Source organism: Apium graveolens, chromosome 3 (genome assembly GCF_009905375.1).
Source record: "Apium graveolens cultivar Ventura chromosome 3, ASM990537v1, whole genome shotgun sequence".
Lineage (NCBI taxonomy): Eukaryota > Viridiplantae > Streptophyta > Magnoliopsida > Apiales > Apiaceae > Apium > Apium graveolens.
In genome coordinates, this window is record NC_133649.1 from 112,808,866 (window position 1) to 112,825,160 (window position 16,295).

The following is a 16,295-nucleotide window of genomic DNA, read 5'->3' on the forward strand; positions in this document are numbered from 1 at the left end:
AAAAACATTCAACAAAGCAAATACTCTCCCAAGAACACATAGCTCTCGGCTTTTTCATTTATCAAGGAGAAAAATTCCAAAAATCAAGTTTCTAGCTTTGTTAATTTCCAAGGTAATTACCCAAGGTCCCTTATGATTAGATAAGCATGTCCTAGGAGTTTAAGCTTCTATTTCTTCATGAATCTCTTCCAATGATCAAGGAAGAGGATAATGAATAGTGTTTTCAAGATTACTAACTTTATTTTCTTTGATTTCCTTTAAGATCCAAACATTCCTAAGCTATCTCAAGGCTTCTCAAGGCTTCTTAAGGCTTCCTAGCTACTCTAATCACTCCAAGGAAGGTATAACACCTCCAAACCCTAACTTTACTTTGAGTATTAAGATGGTTTTGATGGTTATAGTAAATTAGAAGCATGATGCTTGTGTGTATAGAGTTTGATTTGGATTTGTAGTGATTTGGATGTTGAAATCTTTTTTATAGTTTATGAAACTTAAGTATAGCTAGTAGTTCATGTGTGGGGTTGTATAGATTGGAAAATCTTGAGGTTTGGGGACTGATGTAGTATGTTTTGGATGAGGGTTGGTTGTATCGTTGGTTGTGAGTTGAATGGTGATTGTTTGGAGTGGTATAAAACTTGGTAATCGCGTAAACATAGCCGTCGTAATGCCCGATTTACTTTAGACTATTTTTGTTCATAACATCAGGACCCGTGAACTCACTGTTAGGTTTCGACGATTGCCATGATTAGATAGTTCATGTTACGAGCTTCATTTTGATATGTGGTTCGTTTGAATCTGATGTACGGTTTAGGAGAAACGACCGTTTTAAGTAACGGCGCTTCGCGACCGAACCATTACCCCTCGCCTTACTTTGAAACATTGGTTAAAGACCTTAAATGACTAATTGGAGTATGAAACATTTATGTAAAGTGAATTAGGAGTTGGTAAGGTACTCACGAAAGAATCGCCATAAAACTCTTAATGGTTAATTTATTAAAAATGGTGGAGCCGAGGGTACTCGAGCGACTTAAGTGAATCGTTAAGCGCGAAAGCGAACGTTAGGGTCTAATTGGTTAAAGTATAGATTCTTAAGAAACTTGGGTTTGATTCCAACTTATATGATGTTTGTAGATTACCAGACTCGTCTCAGGACTTTTACCACCCCCAGTCGCTCATGCAAGTTTTCTACCCGTTATACCGTTGTTGTGATGTAAATATATATATATGCATTATCTTGTGATAAGTGCATGATTTTTATTAGCAAATCTTGCGATATATTGGAGCATGTGATATGGTATATATGCATTTCTGTTTTGTAATATTGATATCTAATTGTTGATTCAATTGCTTATAAGTTGCATAATACCTATGCTAGAGATAAGCAGTAGTTGCGTATACCCTTAGTATAAGGGACCGAAAGGTGAACATTTTTCTAAACCGGGAGTCGATGTTCCCAAGTATAATATATATATATATTGATATAGTTTTCAAAACTATTAATCGAATAAGGTTTATTCGATAACTTTATTTTATTTAATGAATATTATTCTGAATATTCATTCGAGGACTTATAACTCCGCTTACTTTATTTAATGAATATTATTTTGAATATTCATTCGAGGACTTAAGACTCCGTTTATTTTATTTAATGAATATTATTTTGAATATTCATTTGAGGACTTATGACTCCACTTATTTATTAAATAATATTCTTTATTTTATTAAAGATTAATGTTTCGATAATCAAACTTATTTTCGATTATTCAAATAAAGATCGTACTTTCGTATAAGTATATCTTTGGTTATTTATTATTCATTTCAAGTATAAGTTTTAAAACTTCTACTTCAATTATTTTTATAAGGATTATCCTTTTGGGAATATTATTTAAATAATAATATTCAGATATCCTCCAACATATCGGGACTGATTTATTTTATTAAATCAGCATTACTCCAAACATTCTCAAAAATGTTTTCGAGTCTTCAAAATGATTTTAAAAGTTAGAGCGGATCCCAAAACTAGTTTTCAAATTTAAGATCTTCCTTTCGAAGGGGACTTGAATACTCGCTCAAAAATCTAAGGGATTCGGCTCTGTGGTGTATTTTATATTCGCAACGTGGTTGCTATTTTGAGAAAACAATTTGATTACTTGCCCAATGTTCGGGAAGTAAGTCCATCTAATTGAGTCGGCATAAGCGACAGGCCGGGATACGGTCTATGAAGGTGTAAGAGGCTGGGTGACAGTCCATCCATGTGTGAGTGGCCGAGTAACCGTCTAGCACGAGGTCCTAATGCGGCCAGGGTGATGACCGGCGAGGAATTCAACCATCTACAGCAAAAAAAGGTTACTTATTGGTATCTTTGCCTGATCAGCAAGATATCGGGTTTATGCCAAAATTCTTTTCTTTCCAAATTCATTGGATATTGCAACTCTGTTCATACTTTACATGACAGAGGTTTTCAGGAAATGTATGAGAGATATATATGGATATATATAGGGACTTAATGAAGTATCTCGTAACTTCATTTCATTCAATAATATTTCAAAGATTGAATCTATTCAAGTCTTATCTTGTAGTCTCATCTGTGTGATGAACTTTTGAAACAAATTATAACTTGAACGGTGGTAGTTCAAGTAGTATTCAGAAAGATATAAGTATATTGGAGTATCTTGTAACTTCATCTTTTAAACTTATATCTAGTAAATGATTATCTTGTGCATGTCAAAGATTTTCGGAAAAGTGTTGAGACAAGGTTAGATATATGAGATCACCTTGCAACGATATTTTTATACAGTTATAAACTCGAACTCTATGTATATTATACATGGCAGAGGATTTCAAAGATTTTGAAAAGTATATAAGTATATATACTGAATATTTTGCCACTTCGTCGCGTTAAGATATCAAACTTTGTTCATTTCTTCTTGACCAAGACTTTCATGAGTACTATGAGAATGCTCATATATTGTTAATTATTATACATATTACTTCGGTGGGCTTGTTGCTCACCCTTGCTTTCTTCTTTCATCACACAACAACAGATAGACAAGATGAACAGGATCAAGCTCCCAATTCGCGAGTAGATAGGAAACGTTCAGCGGTTTCCTGTAGGCGTTGATGTCGTGTAGCTGAAGTAGGATCTACCAATAGGCTAGGTTTTCAACTTTCGATGTACCAGACTTATGTATATTTTTGAATTGTAATAATGGCAAATAATATGTAAATTATTCAGAAACTTTTTTTAAGGTGAAATGGTTTATAATTGTGGAATAAAATAACTTGTGTTATTTTTGGTATTCATCTCTGAGACTATAACTTGTGGTGTGTGTGTGTATATTGTGGGGTCACAGTACGCAGTAGTTGGTTGACTGTTAAGATTAAGTATTGATTAGGGAAATGGAACTCGTGACAACCTGGATCCCCAACCCCGGATTTGGGGGTGTTACAGAAATAGTATCAGTGCCAAGCGTTATAAACCTCAGAGATGATGTGACTTTAAGATAATAAGTTCACTAAGATAATAAGAACTCTTGCCAAGTTCATAGTCGGGCTACCTAACGTAGTACTGACAGTTAAAACCCTTATGGGAACCCTTATAAATATCGTGATAGAAGCGTAGTTCGTTATCGTATATAGTTGCGGGACTCCGAACCCTGAGGTTGAGGAGCAACAACGCGATGATGTTTTATTACTGATTGGGGATCGGATTGTGGATCCAATGGAACATCCTAATGAGGGACCGGATGATATTCATCTTGAGGATGTAGCGGTTGAGGATGTTGTCCCAGAAGGGATTGTTGTTGAGAAGGATCTCGTGGAGGATCCTAACAAGACTGAATAGATGATCGCTGAGGAATTGATAACCATGGTTAGGGCGATACCAGAGGTAGGATTGGCCGGTCACTGCCGGAGGTTCGTTCAAGTTTGTAAAGATAGTAGCCCCTTTAACGCGGCTTACTCGTAAGACTGAGAAGTTCGAATGGACAGAGAAATGCGAGAACAACTTTTAAGAACTGAAGCAAAGGTTGGTGATGTCCTCTATGTTGGCGTTGCCGGATGGAAAATGAGATTTTGTGAAGTGTAGTGACGCTTCGCATAAGGAATTAGGGTGCTTCTTATACAGCACAACAAGGTAATCGCGTACACGTTAAGACAATTAAGGGAATATAAAATTCGATATCCCCACCCATGAGCTTGGGTTCGTGGCAATAGTTTTGCCCTAAAGATTGGAGGCACTACTTGTATGGAGAGAAGTGCGAGATTTAAACAAGCCATAAGTGCTCTAGTATATTTTCACGCAGAAAGAGCTCAACATGCGCCAAATAAGGTGGTTAGAGCTAATCAAGGATTACGATTATGAGATTCCTTATCATCCAGAGAAAGCCAAATTGGTGGCTAATGCCCTTAGTAGAAAGGAGAAACTCAAGATGATATTGTCTCTAAGAGAGTTGATAAGAGATTTTGAGAAAATGGAAATAGAAGTGAACGCAACCGGAGCCGGTACCGAAAAGCTGTTTGAGATCGCTATGCGGTCTGGATTATTGGAAAATATAATATTGTGCCAAGAAAAAGTGATGAATGAAGGCAGAGAGTCAATGACTGGAGAAGAGATCCATACCGAGAAAGATGATAAGGGAATAGTGAGGTGTTTCTACAGAATTTGGGTTCCAAAAGTTCAAGAGCTTAAGGATGAGAACTTAGATGAGAGCCATAGTTTGAGGAATAAGATTTAGGGCAAACCCTGAATGTGATAGTCAGGGAGGTTGCCATCAAGAAAGAAAGAACCCATAACATAATAGAGTGGAAAACAAGGTTTTTAACGTATAAGATAACCCTGATTATGGGAGAAGGTTGAAACATTTTATACTGAGAAAACAGAAGTCGAACAAGATAGGGAGAACCAGGATGGTACTCCTATTGAGAAATTCATGGACCTGTCTAAACAGAACTTATACTTTTATTCCCAACCACCACCTTGAGGAAACAATGTGGTGAGAAATTCTTTCAGGACCTTTAAGTCGCTAAGCTCTCAGAGTTCCAAGGAACAAGCTGACCTAGCCGAGGCAAGAGCCTGGATAAAGGAAATAGAGAAATGATTTTATATTCTAAATTATTAATGAAGCGCAAAAGATTGTTTTTTTCACTTACCCTCCTAAGAGAGAGGCCACCCGCTGCTGAAAGGCCAAGAAAGGCACGGAGCCAGAGGTTATGATAAACTGATTAAAGTTCAGTCAATTGTTTTCGGGAAAGTAATTCCCAAGGATAAGGAGATAGTGTAAAAGCTTTGGAGCTAGAACAAAAGCGGATGAGTATGATGAATTATGAATCTAAGTTGTAAAAGTTGTCAAGATTCGTTCTGAGGACACGAATCCAGAATGACGTGATGTTTGAAATCAATGCTTATGTTGTGTTGGTTCATGTAATGGTTGTAATGGAAACGAAAATAAAAGACTAAAAAGGGAAGGAGTATAAAGGGATATAAAGAAAATAGAGTTGAGAAGCGATAAGGGAGTTAGGTATGGGAAACCCTAAGAAACCCTTGCAATAAATATAGAGAAGTGTGTCATCATCAGCACGATGGTGACTGATCATGAGATAAATTCAAGGTTGAAGGCATAAGCAATACGTATAATTAATCCCCTTAAGTTGAGAGTATTCAAGGAAACCTTGAGATAGTTCGAAGGATAAATAATGAGACGCGGATAGACTAAGGAGACAAGAAAATAAGAAATTAGGAAAATTGGATGAAGGAAGTGACCTTCAAGAATGTAAAGTGTAAGACCGGTGGCATGATACCCAGAAAGGGAGACGTCAGGTATGAAAGATATCCCAACATTGAGATGACTGTTGAGATAAACAACAAAAGTACATGAGGATTTATTAAGAAGATTTTAACGTTGAACACGACCAATATCTTCCAGAACATCCATGTTATCATTACCAAATCAGGAGAGAAAAGCGGATAACCATTGTTATCTTTTGGAGGCCATATGGATTGACCTCAATTTGAATAAAGATGCTATTATAAAATTAGTTATAGACTATCGAGGTGGGAATGATGAATAAGATAATCTATCAAGGAAATATGACTTGATTTATCTATGGAAGGATGCATGTACCTTTTTATCTCGATAACTTGAGATGAATCCTAGGGGAATGCATAAAGTTGGCATTTCGCCCTTAATAGGGACATCATGAGTTTTGGTAGTATAAATTAAAAAGGATTATGATAACAACAACCTTTAAAGATCAGTAGAGAAAATTTTTAGAAGTACATAGACAATGGTTCTAGTATTAGTAAATGGTATTTTGATATGCCCTGTATCTACGGAATACAGGAGGAGCGATTCAAGGATAACCTTAAAGGTTTTACAAGGAAAAAGGTAATATTCAAAGTTCTCAAGGATAGAAATTTTGATAAAGGAAATATGATGTAATTATAATAATGCCAGGTGGGGCACGTGTTGAACCATAAGAAAGTATAGATCGACCCAATGAGGGTCAAGATTGGTGAAAACAAGAAGGACCCATGATAAGAGATGTCCTACGTATGATCGAGAGTTAACCGTGACAATGTTCACATCTAAAGACTAAGGCAATGACTTATGGAAAAATGGTGATTTTTTTTTCTTTCTCACCAGGACTTAAGAAAAGCATTTTTCACATAAGCAGTGATTGAAATGAGGTAGAAAATTTAGATGAAGGTGGTTAAAAGACATTGATTATAAGGAACTATTACTATCAGGAAAGGCCAATGAGGTGGCCGACACTCTAAGTGCAAGAGAGCAATTATAGGCGCTCGTGCCAGGGGAATGCAGTGATAATGGTTGAAGTCGTGAAGGTTGTATTATGGTTTGGAAGATTGACATTCCTTCTGATGACTGTGCAATACCCAACCGTAATAGTAGTTTGGTAAAGGTTTAATTCGTGTAATCGCCATGAGCGGGCTATCAATCTTAGAAGGAACTATCTTGAGAATAAGCCAGGACCATGTTTCAAAAAGGACTAAATGAACCTTTGAGCTTCATGTCTCCTAATATAGACATATGATTAAGAATGGTATTAACCTACTATCGTTGCTTTCATTAAAACTCTTCTGCATTTTATCTGCTTCATGTCATGAATGTATGTCAGGATCAGGAGTGTTCTTCATGAATCATGAACGATGATCATGTTACCTCCTTAGAAGAATTTGATACGACAGGTATGGCCATATGGTTAACTATTAAGATTCCAAGGAAAACGAATAACGACAGTAGGTCAGTGGTGGACCATAGTAATGCTCCAATGAGTCTATGAATAATGAGACAATGACAACTGTGAGAGTTGTATTGTAATGAATGTTGAGATTGAGTACCACTAATCAGGTCGTGGTGATGTATAAGTTATCATTGAATAGACTAATTAAGTAGATTATTTACCTATTGAATATTTATTCCTCCTTATCAATAGAGGGTCGTATGACTATACGAGGAAGGTTGCGATGCAAGCATAGAATTCTAGTAACGATGATGTCTAGAATGAGATCCCAGATTCGATTTTCGATGTCGAGGGAGTTTCAAAGGTGATTGTGTATAAGCTCGAGGAAGAGCATGGGTCCATTGAATGATGGACGGAATAGCAAAAATATTTAGGCATGTGAAATACGATGCTATAATACTTGATGTTGATATATATACGTATATGTTTTGTTCTCCTATGACAAACCTCTATAGTTCAGAGGTAAATTCCAAGCTAGATATTTTGTGGCGGTATTTTTTTTACATATATACAATTCTCTTCAGTTCGTTCTTTTCTCTTCTTTTCATTTCATGTAAGCTGAAAAGAACAACTCTTCCAGAAGGGGAGGTATTGCCGAATGACTATCTATCTGTGTGATAGAAGCCTAGTAGGATACCACATGTTGTTTAATTGCTTGCCAAGTATTAAAGGCTGGCCACCTTCTGTACTAACTATGCAATAGAACAAGTGTTCATGATCATAGTGATCTCTCAATAAATTCTTTTACTTCTATACGATGGATCAAGCTTTCGAAGATGGAAGCTGCTAGAAAGGAAGTAGTATTAGTGCAATGGTATTCTGAATCTAACGCGTTTGTGATACTAAGGTTGACACAATTATTAAAAGGTTATAGAATGCTAACGAGCAGCAGTATAACCAATATAGTATTATGTACGGAAGATAGTAATGACTACGAACTGGAAAAGAATGGGTATTGAGAAGCAAAACCTATAATACTAGAAGCTATGATGAGAGTCTGTGCAATAGACTTGAAAGGATTTGGAATGGTCACTTAGCACGGATTGAGTTTTCTTACGACAATAGATCATATGTCAGTATCGGGATATCGCCTTATGAGATCCTTGAGGGAAGACAATGTCGATCTCCCTTATGTTAGGATGAAGATTGTAGAGCGCAAGATGCTCGGACCCGCAGTAGTCCAAAGGACCAAGGATATAATAGATCTAATCAGAGGAGGGATGGTAGCAGCCCAAGATGGACATAAGAAGTATGTTGATTTGACACGAAAGGACAAAGAATAGGAAGTAGGGGACCTAGTGCTGTTATAGGTATTCCCTTGGAAAAGATGGATGTGGTTCGGAAAGAAAGGAAAGCTAAGCCCACGAATTGTTGGACCCTTGGATATATTAAGACGTATTGGGAAGTTAGCATATGAGCTAGCCCTACCCCCGAACATGTAGCAAATTCATAAAGTGTTCCACGTATCAATGTTAAGGAAGTGTAATTCGGATGCCAGACAAATAGGGGCATATGAGCGCATAGACATGCAACCAGACGTAACCTATATGGAGCAACCAGGAAGGGTTATAAATCAAAAATGGACAAGTGCTTAGAAGAAGGGTTATCATGCTAGTCAGGGTTTGTGGCAGAACCACAACGTGGGAAAATTGACTTGAGAGTTAGAGAGTGCAATGCTAAAAAAGTATCCCTATTCATTTTCTATCTGATTCTGGGACGGAATCCTTTTAAGGAGGGGAGACTGTAATAACCCCAATTTTTGGAATTTTTTTGAAACCCTTATGAATAGTGATTTTGCTGATTATGCTGAATAAGAAAACTTTTCATACCACACTTTGTATAGGTTCTTTTATTGGTATTCTGAGATCTTATTAGTACTCTATATGGTATATAAGTGTATGTAAAGATCGTCAGAATCCAAATTCGAACACTTTGATTTTTCCCGAAAATCCACCAGATACCGAAAGAATTGAGTATAAGGTAACAGGATAAAAAGAATTTAAATTCAAGGATTATAAGAGAGGATCATATAAGAAATATAATATATTGAGAAAGGTTTAGGGGAATCCAAGTAATAAGATCCCGGGTATGATCCCTCAAACGATAAACGAGAACGAAAATTAAGCAAACCATATAACAGATAAACGGTCATTAACCAAACAATTAAGCAAGGATTAGCATAAGAAGATGCTTCCACCACCAAGTGATGACAAGTGGCAAGAGATGAAGTCACCAAGATGATGTAATGCTTAGTCATACTCCACTCACTTTAAACAACCAACAAATCATCCAAATATCCCATTCACTTCATTTTCCACCACAAAAACATTCAACAAAGCAAATACTCTCCCAAGAACACATAGCTCTCGGCTTCTTCATTTTTTCAAGGAGAAAAATTCCAAAAATCAAGTTTCTAGCTTTGTTAATTTGCAAGGTAATTACCCAAGGTCCCTTATGATTAGATAAACATATCCTAGGAGTTTAAGCTTCTATTTCTTCATGAATCTCTTCCAATAAATCAAGGAAGAGGATGATGAATAGTGTTTTCAAGATTACTAACTTTATTTTCTTTGATTTCCCTTAAGATCCAAACATTCCTAAGCTATCTCAAGGCTTCTCAAGGCTTCTTAAGGCTTCCTAGCTACTCTAATCACTCCAAGGAAGGTATAACACCTCCAAGCCCTAACTTTACTTTGAGTATTAAGATGTTTTTGATGGTTATAGTAAATGAGAAGCATGATGCTTGTGTGTTTAGAGTTTGATTTGGATTTGTAGTGATTTGGATGTTGAAATCTTGTTTATAGTTAATGAAACTTAAGTATAGCTAGTAGTTCATGTGTGGGGTTGTATAAATTGGAAAATCTTGAGGTTTGGGGACTGATGTAGTAAGGTTTATATGAGGGTTGGTTGTATTGTTGGTTGTGAGTTGAATGGTGGTTGTTTGGAGTGGTTTAAAACTTGATAATCGCGTAAACATTGCCGTCGTAATGCCCGATTTACTTTAGACTGTTTTTGTTCTTAACATCAGGACCCATGAACTCACTGTTAGATTTTGACCATTTCCATCATTAGATAGTTCATGTTACGAACTTCGTTTTGATATGTGGTTCGTTTGAATCCGATGTACGGTTTAGGAGAAACGACCGTTTTAAGTAACGCCGCTTCGCGACCTAACCATTACCCCTCGCCTTACTTTGAAGCATTGGTTAAAGACCTTAAATGACTAATTGGAGTATGAAACATTTATGTAAAGTGGATTAGGAAGTTGGTAAGATACTCTCAAAAGAATCGCCTTAAAACTCTTAATGGTTAATTTATTAAAAATGGTGGGGCCGAGGGTACTCGAGCGACTTAAGTGAATCGTTAAGCGCGAAAGCGAACGTTAGGGTCTAATTGGTTAAAGTATAGATTCTTAAAAAACTTTGGTTTTATTCCAACTTATATGATATTTATAGGTTACCAGACTCGTCCCAGGACTTTTACCACCCCCAGTCGCTCAGGCAAGTTTTCTACCCGTTATACTGTTGTTGTGATGTAAATATATGTATATGCATTATCTTTTGATAAGTGCATGATTGTTATTAGCAAATCTTGTGATATATTGGAGCATGTGATATGGTATATATACATGTCTGTTTTGTAATCTTGATATCTAATTGTTGATTCAATTGCTTATAAGTTGCATAATACCTATGCTAGAGATAAACAGTAGTTGCGTATACCCTTAGTATAGGGGACCCAAAGGTGAACATTTTTCTAAACCGGGAGTCGATGTTCCCGAGTATAATATATATATATATAGTTTTCAAAACTATTAATCGAATAAGGTTTATTCGATAACTTTATTTTATTTAATGAATATTATTCTGAATATCCATTCGAGGACTTATGACTCCGCTTACTTTATTTAATGAATATTATTATGAATATTCATTCGAGGACTTAAGACTCCGTTTATTTTATATAATGAATATTATTTTGAATATTCATTTGAGGACTTATGACTCCACTTATTTATTAAATAATATTCTTTATTTTATTAAAGAATAATGTTTCGATAATCAAACTTACTTTCAATTATTCAAATAAAGATCTTACTTTCGTATAAGTATATCTTTGGTTATTTATTATTCATTTCAAGTATAAATTTTAAAACTTCTACTTCAATTATTTTTATAAGGATTATCCTTATGGGAATATTATTTAAATAATAATATTCAGATATCCTCCAACATATCGGGACTGGTTTATTTTATTAAATCAGCATTACTCCAAACATTCTCAAAAATGTTTTTGAGTCTTAAAAATGATTTTAAAAGTTAGAGCGGATCCCAAAACTCGTTTTCAAATTTAAGATCTTCCTTTCGAAGGGGACTTGAATACTCGCTCAAAAATCTAAGGGATTCGGCTATGTGGTGTATTTTATATTCGCAACGTGGTTGCTGTTTTGAGAAAACAATTTGATTACTTGCCCAATGTTCGGGAAGTAAGTCCATCTAATTGAGTCGGCATAAGCGATAGGCCGGGGTACGGTCTATGAAGGTGTAATAGGTTGGGTGACAGTCCATCCATGCGTGAGTGGCCGTGTAACGGTCTAGCGCGAGTAACTAATGCGGCCAGGGTGATGACCGGCGAGGAATTAATCCATCTACAGTAGAAAAGGTTACTTATTGGTATCTTTGCCTGATCAGCAAGATATCGGGTTTATGCCAAAATTCTTTTCTTTCCAAATTCATTGGATATTGCAACTCTGTTCATACTTTACATGACAGAAGTTTTCAGGAAATGTATGAGAGATATATATGGATATATATATATATATCGGGACTTAATGAAGTATCTCGTAACTTCATTTCATTCAATAATATTTCAAAGACTGAATCTATTCAAGTCTTATCTTATAGTCTCATCTGTGTGATGAACTTTTGAAACTAATTATAACTTGAACGGTGGTAGTTCAAGTAGTATTCGGAAAGATATAAGTATATTGGAGTATCTTGTAACTTCATCTTTTAAACTTATATCTAGTAAATGATTATCTTGTGCATGTCAAAGATTTCGGAAAAATGCTGAGACAAGGTTAGATATATGAGATCACCTTGCAACGATATTTTTATACAGTTATAAACTGGAACTCTATGTATATTATACATGGCAGAGGATTTCAAAGATTTTGAAAAGTATATAAGTATATATACTGAATATTTTGCGACTTTATCGCGTTAAGATATCAAACTTGGTTCATTTCTTCTTGACTAAGACTTTCATGAGTACTATGAGATTGCTCATATATTGTTAATTATTATACATATTATTTCGGCGGGCTTGTTGCTCACCCTTGCTTTCTTGTTTCATCACACAACAGATATACAAGATGAACAAGATCAAGCTCCCAATTCGCGAGCAGATAGGAAACGTTCCGCGGTTTCCTGTAGGCGTTGATGCCGTATAGTTGAGGTAGGATCTACCAATAGGCTAGGTTTTCAACTTTCGATGTACCAGATTTATGTATATTTATGAATGGTAATAATGACAAAGAATATGTAAATTATTCAGAAACCCTTTTTAAGGTGAAATGGTTTATAATTGTGGAATAAAATGACTTGTGTTATTTTTGGTATTTATCTCTGAGACTATAACTTATGGTGTGTGTGTATATTGTGGGGTCACAGTACGCAATAGTTGGTTGACTGTTAAGATTAAATATTGATAAGGGAAATAGAACTTGTGACAACCTGGATCCCCGACCTCGAATTTGGGGGTGTTACAGACCATAGGTCCTCTGCCTTAGCGGTTGAGAGAACCCTGGAGTTATTCTCTTAGTAGATATTCTGTAGTTCATCCACTAATGTTACAACAATACAGTAAGTCACAATATGAGAACAAATCAAAAGAAATGGACTAGTCTTCTTCGTTCCAATGACAGCTTTCTTTAGCTTCTATCCTACGTTTAGACTTGAATGTTGCGTAACACCCATGTGTTATCATAATGGTGATATAATGCTCAATTATAGCAATATAATATATTTTCTACAAACCTTTTGTTTTGGAAAAGAAGATAAGATAGAGTAGACTCTTGGCTTGGAAAGGCTGAGAGGGTGGAACCTATACCTATACCTTAACCTTAACCTATAGGTAGTGTTTGTTGCTTGCTGATAAGTGGATTTTATATCCACTTGGAACGCTTTATTACAAGCTTAAATTGGTGTTTTGGACTCAAGTTGTTGGTATTTTGATATATTTTAATGTTATTGCATTTCAGGTATCAGTTAAAGGAAGAAAGGAGCTTTTAAATGAAATATGATAAAAAGTGATCAGAATTGGAAGCCGAGGCCATTGTCAAGTTGTAGATAATCTCTTTATCTTCACGTGGACAGTTGATTCGCCTAATTCTGACGAGTAGAACTCAAGTTATGGCCAAAACAAGATTCATCAGATTTTTTCCAGACAGGCTGCAGGCGCCCGCCTGCTGGTGGAGGCGGTCGCGTGCTGATGCGCTGCTGACTTTGCTGATTTCACTGAAAAAGCCTTTTTTGAGTGGAATTTGACGATTTTAAGTGTCCAGATCCAATATAGGCTTATATATACTTAAAAAAAGGTTTTCTTCATCCGGGAAGATTGCGAGATCAAGGAGAAGACCTAGAAGCACAAAAAAACTCTGAAAAAGAAGATCTTGTTTTCAACTTGTGATTCTTTGAATTAGTTGTAACTTTGGATGCTCGTTTTCGTTCTTGTTGAACCTAGATCTCGTTTAATCATACTTTAATTATTATTCAGTTTATAAAGACCTTGTTTATACCATGGTCTCATTTAAACCCATGGTGATGATGAGTTCGATTATGAATTAGTCGTTGTCATGGGATTCTAGCGGATTTACTTATGGATTTCAATAATTAATTTGTTTCGATATCTTGGTGTGTGGTGATTGATTGATATCCTAGTATTGGTTGTGCTTATTCGTCTTATGTGTGTATCTAACATATAAGATAGCGTATTAATCTCTATTGAAGCGATATTGAATATAGAGATTTAGAACTTGTCATGCTAGGATAGGTTCATGTACTGTATGCATGATTAGTGGGTAAATCTAACTGTTTTACTTTCCCTATGTAATCAAGATAGATAACTTGTGCTTAAACCGTTATGTTGTCAAATTCTATAGACATATAGGGTCTCAATATAATTGGTGCCTATTCAGCTTCTATCTCTTTTGTGAATGTCTGGTAGAATGATACTCGTGCAACGAAAGTTGGCATTTATCAGTTTCGTGTTATCTGATTAGTGTCATCACCATCACATGCTAAGGTTAAGAATAATAAGGCTATTGAATGAAGTATTTAATGAAGTTAGAATCCCATGTTGGTCATATATAGTAATTCAACATCAATTCTCTTAGTTAATGTTATTTAGTTTAATCTCTTAGTTTAATCAAAACCCAATTTGTTATTTGTCTTAGCATTGAGCGATAACCATACATTGTTGCATAGGTGCATAAATTGAACTTAACCTAAACCAGTCTATGTGGGAAAGAATCTGATTTATATCTTATACTACTTGCGAACGCGTATACTTGCGTAAATATTAGCTCGTGTTTTCGCCCTAACAGGTTTTTGGCGCTGCTGTCGGGAACTCAGTGTTAATTTTTTGTTTATGTGCTTGTCATGAGTGGTCGTTAAAGTTCACTGACTCGGATTCTTTTACTTTCACGGTTTATTTGTTTGTGTTTCAGGTACTCATTACAATGAGAGATCCAGCAGCACGAACGAAAGCCTTGATGGATTTTTCTCAATCCAAGATCAATGACATTCAATCTAGCATTGTCAGGCCAGTTATCACAGCTAATACCTTTGAGATCAATCCTGGCATAATTTAATGGGTGCAGAATTCAATCCAGTTTGGGGGTTCTTTAACGGAAGATCCCAATATGCACATTAGGGATTTCATTGAGATCTGCGACACCTTCAAGTTCAACGGTGTTTCCGAAGATGTTGTGAAGATGAGACTGTTTCCATTCTCTCTGAGGGACAAGGCTAAGAGCTGGTTACAGTCTCTACCAGTTGGTTCAATTACTACTTGGGAGGATCTTGCTCAGAAATTTCTTACTAAATTCTTCCCTATGGCGAAGACAACTGCAATGAGGAATGCTCTTACTCAATTTGCGCAGCAAACGGGAGAATCTTTGTGTGAAGCTTGGGAGTGCTACAAGGAGATGCTTAGGAAGTGTCCTTATCATGGAATGCCTGATTGGATGATCATCAATTTTTTTTACAATGGGTTGGGAGCACAGTCCAGACTCATGCTCGATGCAGCATCAGGCGGAGCATTATGGGGAAAGAGCTATAAGGAAGCTTATGATCTAATTGAACTGAGGGCTGCTAATGAATATCAGTATCCAGCCAAGAGATTGCCACAGAGCAAGGTAGCAGGAGTTCTTGAGGTGGATACAACTATGGCTATCACTGCTCATCTAAAGGAATTGTATATGAAGATCGATTCTCTGGCTAACTTGGGTGTTAATCAGATAACCAGTGTTTGTGAGCTATGTGCAGGTTCGTATGCGACGGAGCAATGCGCTATATCTAGTGAATCAGCTCAGTTTGTGAGCAACTTTCAGAGATCACAACAACCAGTTCCAGACACTTATTATCCTAACAACTGGAATCATCCTAACTTCAGCTGGAGCAACAATCAGAATGCGATACAACAGTCGTTTGGAAATAAGCTATTCAACCCTCCTGGTTTTCAACAACAAATTACACCAAAACAACAAACTCTTGGTGCATGTATATCTTTGAATGAAAAATATGAATCGGAGAAGTTGCGGCTTATGTGCAAAAACCAACCTCTTATATGCCAAAGCAAGGTTATTTCTATCAAAACTCTGGAGAACAAAATAGGGAAAATTGCTAATGCCTTATTGAATTGACCACCAGGAACGCTTCCTAGTGATATAGAAACAAATCCATGCAGGAGGGTTGAAGAACAGGTGAACGCCATCACCTTAAGGTCTAGAAAGGTCGCAAGCCCCCAAA

General features: G+C 36.2%; 1 non-coding gene across 1 annotated transcript; it reads right to left on the reverse strand.

Moving 5' to 3' along the window:
* Positions 1-15,394: 15,394 nt before the first annotated feature.
* Positions 15,395-15,501, reverse strand: LOC141716441 (small nucleolar RNA R71). Its single transcript, XR_012573151.1, has one exon. It is a non-coding gene; the product is annotated as a small nucleolar RNA R71 (small nucleolar RNA).
* Positions 15,502-16,295: the final 794 nt, after the last annotated feature.